The sequence below is a fragment of the Sus scrofa genome, chromosome 3 (genome assembly GCF_054392235.1).
Source record: "Sus scrofa isolate SSC_HxYL_T2T_F1_AM1 chromosome 3, Sscrofa_HxYL_maternal_Yorkshire_Landrace_v2.0, whole genome shotgun sequence".
NCBI lineage: Eukaryota > Metazoa > Chordata > Mammalia > Artiodactyla > Suidae > Sus > Sus scrofa.
In genome coordinates, this window is record NC_139385.1 from 23,110,501 (window position 1) to 23,117,499 (window position 6,999).

Sequence of the window (6,999 nt, forward strand, 5' to 3'; positions counted from 1 at the left end):
AATATTCTAAATTAGTGCGTATTCATGGAGTCATATAGCTTGTAGTCATTAGATTAAAATCAAAATAGAATGTCAGTGTTCAGGGTGTTAGAAAGTCTCAGTAGACCATACTTCCTCCTTAAAGTATGAGAAAAAGCCAAATGAGCCTTGCAAGGTATTTAAAAAAAAATTAAAAATGGATGGAACTAGAGACTCTCATCCTGAGTGAAGTAAGTCAGAAAGACAAATACCATATGCTATCACTTATATCTGGAATATAGTATAAGGCACAAAGGAACCTTTCCACAGAAAAGAAAATCATGGATTTGGAGAATAGACTTGTGGTTGCCAAGAGGGAGGGGGAGGGAATGGGGGGGACTGGGAGCTTGGGGTAAATAGATGCAGAATGTTGCCTTCAGGATGAATTAGCAGTGAAATACTGCTGTGTAGCACTGGGAACCCTGTCTAGGCACTTATGATGGAACACGTAATGTGAGAAAAAAGAATGTATACATGTAAGTGTAACTGAGTCACCATGCTGAACAGTAGAAAAAAAATATATATATAAATGATAAAACAAATCAATCAGGGAGCTAAGGAAAGGAAATACAAATAAACTTCCAAAGTAACTAACCACTTTTAAGGGGGAAAATACTCTCAGTTTTTTTTTTTTTTCTTGGCCACACCCACAGCATATAGAGGTTCCCTGGGTCAGGGATAGAATTCAAGCCACAGCTGCAGTATTACACCCTATTTCCCACAGACCTTCATCGCCCACAAGGAGGTGGAGGCAGGGAAAGACCAGGGAGTTTCCCCAGGTGATGTCTGATCGCAGGACATCGGCACTGGCCAATTGAAGGTGAGGGCTGGGAACCAATGAAAGCCATTCCTGGAAACTCCTGCACCTTCCCTGCTTGCAGGAGAGCAGTCTGGAAATGGGCAGAGGGAGGAGTTGGGAAGCTGGAGCAACCCCTCCCAGTGAGAAAGGTAAGACCTGCAAGGGGTGTACCTCAGCCACCCCCTGTAGTTTACCTTCCAAAGAGTGGAGTGAGAGGCCAAGCTTTCATCTTTAGTCTAAAAGTTATTTGGTTTTCAGACATACTCAATTTTTTACCTACAGTTACATCCTTGATTTCTACACTTATTGAGTTTATTGCAGGGAAGTAAAAGAATATTGTCTGTGTGAACATGACTTCTTTTTGGTAGTGGGTTGATGATTGTGGCTTCCATAGAATAGTGATGATGATGATGTTGTAAACATTTCATCTATACTAATTACTATTAAAAACTCCATTTCTGGTTTTATTGTAAAAGTTTAACACACAGTCTAAGGATGTTAATTGTGTAAGTTGAGTCTTCTGCATTTTTGTTTTCATCTGGCTCATTGATCTATTAGCTTTTGAAAATGATGTGAGAAAAATTCTAAGTGCAATTGTTGCTGAATTGGTTTGTTTTTTGGTCCTCTCCACTGAAATAAAAGCTATGTGAGCACAGAGGATTTTACCTTTCATTAACCAATGTCTTCAAAGCACCTGGAAGAGGGCCTGACGCAAAGTAAGCCTTCAGTAACTATTGATTAAATTGATGTGGTTCCATATTACATGTTTTGATTCCTGCATTTCACAGTATGTATGTTTCATGATCATTTCATACTTTGATAAGTTAACACATGTCACTTCTCAACATATATTATTAATTCATGGCTTAGAATAATATTTTGTCTGGTATTGAAATTGTAATTCCCACTTGCTATTTGTTCAAAGTGGTGAACATTCAGGGGTGGGACCCGAGAATAGTCTGTCTTGGGTGCAGGCAGTAGGGGAGTGAATTGTTTGTAAAAACTTAATACACCAGTTAAAATTCAGTCTTCTGTCAAATGTCATGATAAGCAGTTGATTATAAACAATGTCAGTGATTAAGCATATCTGCTTGTCAGGGCGCTTGTTTCCCATTGCCCCTGCTGTGAAGCCTGAACTTTCTATACATGCTTATTTTCAAAATTTCTGTATTCTGTTTTCTTTCAGGGAGAAGGATTGGCTCTTTTTTTTAATGAATTAAGTACCTTGTTTACTTAAAAATCCTATGTTCATAATAATAGGGCTGGATGAATTGTCAAAAGCTTAATAGACCTATTATCTAAAACACATAACAAGATACAGACTATTAACAGCAAGCCAGAAGTGTAACATCCCATTGCAGCCAATAATCTCCATCCAGCAGAAAGAATGGACTTGATCACCATGAACTCATTTTATTGTGATTAATCTTGACGTGGGTAGGATCTTACTATGTATACTTTTGTGTTGGTTTTGCTCATATCATATTTGTGAAACATCTTTGATGCAAAGAGTTGTAATTCATTAATTTTCATTGGCATATGTGATGATAATACATTTATCATACTGTAGAAAGATGTATTTGTTGTTTCTGATTTGCATTTTCATTAATAATACTTCTATGAACAGTCTCATATGTGTACTTTCATATAAATTCATGCACAATTCTTTTGCATATATTATCCTGATAATCTTTTGCTACATCCTGATTCAGCTTGAGTAAATTCCTCCAAATACCTTTCCAACTGATTATCTCAATTATACTCCCACCAGTTATTTCTGACAAAGCAGTTTGCTTTACATTATTGTTGTTGCTATTCTCAATCTTTTAATATTTTCTGTGTTAGTGGTCATTTGTTAGAATTGCATGGTAGTTTTAATTTGTATTTTCTTGATGATCAATGTTGTATAAGACACTTAGGTCTGAGATAAATATTAGTTACACCTGGAGATAGTCACGTGCCTTCTATTCTTGAGTTTGAGTACTGGGTTCACCTTGTTAGTGCTTAAGTTGGGTTGGGGTTTTTTGTTACAATTACCTTCAAGATCAGAAGCTTCAACTTCCTCTGGACTTATCTACTGCTGAAGGTAAGGGCTGGTGTGTTGGAGAGTTTTACTCAAGTATCTTCGTCTACCATGACCAAAGTTTTTTTTTTTAATTTTCTAATAAGACTAAATGTATTCAATACCCTAGTAAAAGTTTTGATTATAAGTCTTTAAAACCTGTCTTCTTCACATTGTAACAATACAGTCCTTGTGCATTCTTAAGTTCAATACTCTGACAGAAGTGAGGATGGAAAGAGTGTCTTAGAATTTCATAAGATGTATGTTTATCTGTCAATATCTATTAGTGTTCTTTTCTGCCTTGGATAGGTTTCTTGTTTGCTTTGCATTTTCCCATTTCTTTCTGTGTTTGTGATTCTTCCCAATGGCCCATAGCTGTGGTTCATCAGTTTTTTTATTGCTTTCTATATTCTGTTGTGAGTATACCACAATTTATTCATTTACTCTAATGTTGATGAACAATTGGGTTGTGTCCAATTTCTGGCCATTGTAAATGATGATGTTAAGAATATTCCTATGTATGTTTTCTGAGATGCACACTCCTTTTTCTAAGGCTTGCAGCTGGAAGTAGAATTGCTAAGTTGCAGGCTATGCATATATTGAACTTTAAAGATACTGCCAATGTGGTCTTCACAATTTTTGTCTGATTGGTCTGACATCCAGCAGAGTATGAAAGTCATCATAGATCCACAACCTCACCAACACTGATAATTGGCAGGCTTTCATGTTAGCCAATCATTCTATGATACAGTGGTGTCATAGTGTGGGTTTGATCTGCTTTTGCCTTGTTATTAAAGAGCTTGAGTATGTTTTAATGCACTTATTGGCCATTTGGAGTTCAGCTTTTGCAAACTTTGTTCATTTGCCTTGTTATTTTATGTACTAAGTTCTTTATATGTTCTGTATAGTCAGCATTCTTCAGCTTATTTTTTATAGCTTTTAAAAGATTCTAATTTTAATATATATACGCTATGTCAGTGTTGCCTTTGACATTATGTTTTGTCTTAGAAATCAGTCTCTTAAAGTCATGAAGAAAATCTCATATTATTTTTTAAAGATTTTATGTATTTGACTTTCACATTTAGGACTTTAATCTACCTGGCATTGATTCTCTCATAATCATATAAAGTAGGGGTCCAATTTGATTTCTTTTTCTTTGTATGGATAGTCAGATTTCCTAGCACCAAGTATTACAAGTCTGTGATTTTCCCACTGTCTGTTAGGCCACAGTGTCCATATCAAGCTTCTATGTATGTGTGAGTTTAATTCTCAAGCCTGTTCCTCTGTTCTGTTTGCCACATTGTCAGTACTTGCAGAAACATCATAATTTTTTTTTTAAGAGTCACAAATGGCCAATTTACAGAATCTCTATGGCCTTTAAAGCCAAACCATTTCCAAAAGGATAAGCCAGGTAGGGCAGAAACAGAGAGCCATGCACACCACAGGCCTGCCTAGACCTCAAGAGTCATAGGAAGTGGCCAAGTTGACATTTCACTTGTGCCATCTCTTCCTTTTTCAAACTCTCACGTAGCCCTGAGCTAGACTGATCTAGGACACAGATGGCAGTGTTGCTGCTGGGAGAGACATGAGGAGGGGCAGGTGCACAGAAGGACTAGTGGAACTGGGGCTGAAGAGCCCAGAGGATGCGCAGGGCTGGGGATGTGGGCTAGGAGGGTATAGACCAGCGGACAGGGCTTCGAGAACAGGGCTGAGGGGAGGCACCTGGAGACTGGAGTCCTGGGCCTGAAGAGGCAGAAGGATGAGTGGGATGGAGCCAAGGGACACACAGGGCTGAGGGAAAGGTGTGCACAGTGCTGAGGTGCCAGTGCTCAGGAGCATGGCCTGAGCAGGCGTGAAGGGCAACTGAGAGTAGGGCTGCTGAGGAGTCCTGGGACCCTGGGTTACTGCCATGAACCCTTCCAGGGAGCGGCAGGTGGACAGACAGGAAGGGCTCCTAGAGCTTGTCTTCGAGACACCCCAGTGCCCCTAGTGCTCAGCCACCCCCACAGGACGCCTTCCAGACCACTCCCCCAGCATGCTCATCATTCCAGTCCTAAGCCAACCAACTGGACTGTGCGGCCACAGAGGACTCTTCCCCATTCGCATCGGTTGCAGAGGAAAAAAGTTTAGGCTTCAGATTCTAGATGTAGATACACCTTAGCCTTCTCATCTACTAGCTGTAGAAGCCTGGATCTCAGTTTCCTTAGCTATAAAACAAGGATGCCACCTCCCAGACCTGTCAGGAAGGTGAAGTGACCTCGCCTGAGAAGCACACACAGTCCCCGTACAGAGTCAGCGGTCCGTAATTGGCTTCTTTCCCCTCGCCCCACCTCTCCCCATGCTCCTGGACTTGGGAGGGGGTGGCGGAGGGCCTTGCTGACTCACTAGGACAGGCGGCAAGAGTCAGGGCTCTGGAGCATCCGGGGTGGAACAGGGACACTCCTCCCCCCTGTCAAATCATCCTGGGCCGGGTCCCTGAGGTCTTGATGGGCACAGGGTCCCGCAGGGTCAGGGAAAGCTGGCTCTGTTAGTACCTTTCTCACCACCTTCGGAGAGGAGTGCTGGGCGGCGCTGCCCAGGGCAGGGACAAGGTGCGGGGTCTCCCCGCCGGCTGCCTGGGGCAGGCTGGCCGTGGTGTTCTTATCAAGAGGAAGGGCTGGCTTTGGGCCTTCAAGTGCTGGGGGCTCATCTGCAGCCTGCACAGGGTCCACCCGGCTCTGGGGCTGGATGGGCGCTGGCTGCCGCTCGATGTAGTTGATCTGCCCCACAATGGTTTGCTGAAGGTGCTGAGGGGGCTTGGTCTGACTCAGCTGCAGGCTGGGCTGCTGAGCCTGAAGGAGGAGCTCCAGGTCCTTCTGCATCTCCTCCAGCTCAAACTTGTCCTGCATAATGTCCACATTCTGGGCACAGGCAGGCCCAGGAGGGCCCTCCTGCTGACCGGGAGCCAGGTGCTGGGATGGAGGCAGGAAAGGGGGTGGCTGCTGCGGGGAAGGGGTGGTGGCAGGGGCGGCGGTGGTAGCTGCTGCTGTGGCTGCTGCTGAAAGTGGCTGAGCTTCAGCTCCGGGTGGTGGCCAAACTGGAGGTGGACAGAGGGTGTGTGTGAGGCAGGGTGCGCGTGGGTGCCCTACTGAGCATCCTGGGGAGGGACGACGCACACGGGCTGGAGGGCCGGCGGCTGCCCCAGCCGCTGGGACCTGCTCTCCGGCTCAGCAGGAGGGCTCCATGTCCAGCCAGGGCTGCAGCAGCTTGGGAGAATGCGGGTGGCAGGGCAGGTCTTTGTTTTTGGGCAGCAGGGCGGAGCACTGCAGGGACCCCAGCTGCTGGGGCATCTCAGAGGGCGGCCTAAAGCTGTGGGCTGGGTGCAGTCTGGGTGGGGGGACCTGGCCTTTGAGGGAGGGCGACACTGGGGGGCAATGAGAGCAGCAGACCGATGAGGAGCACAGGGCTGGAGACTGGAACTTGTAGGAGGGGTGGCTGGGAGTCTCTTGCAGAGCAACTGGGGACTGATGGCTTTGACAGAAAGATGATGGACCCTGGAAGCCTCCATAAGCAAGAGAATCTGCCTGTGACAGCTGTCTGCCGTCTGTAGTTATACAGCCAAGGGAAGCCAGCTGCTTAGTCCAGAAGTTAGGCTCCCACGTGAATCTGATTCTCCAAAGGGAGCCAGGGTCTGTGTTACATTTTGTCTCCAGCAGCAGCTGCATCTGAAACACAACTGACCCGACTGGTGATGGAGAAGGTGGCGTTCCTCTTACCAGCTCTTTGCTGTAGAGGAAGGGGACACTGGTCTTGCTGCAGAGAGCCCAGTTAATGAAATTCTGAGAAACATCATACTTTTTCTGTTCTTCTTCAGTGGCATTTTGACTGTGGTTCAGCCATTGAATCTCCATAAAAATTTTAGAATTAGGAAATAAAAACTATTCATTATACTGATTTTAAAATAAAATGTACACAGTGTACTAACATATATCCAGCCATCCTATTAATGTCTTGCTAACTCTATGATTCATTAGTTATTATTAACATAGTTGCATTGGGTGTTTTTATGTATGCAGCCCTATAACCTGTGATTATTAACAGTTTTAATTTTTTTCAAATGCTATGTCTTTTTTTCTCATGA

The 6,999-nt window shown here is 43.9% G+C and overlaps 1 pseudogene; it reads right to left on the reverse strand.

The window, feature by feature from the left end:
* Positions 1-5,263: 5,263 nt before the first annotated feature.
* LOC110258503 (tripartite motif-containing protein 66 pseudogene) lies at positions 5,264-6,769 on the reverse strand (annotated as a pseudogene).
* Between the last annotated feature and the right edge of the window lie 230 nt (positions 6,770-6,999).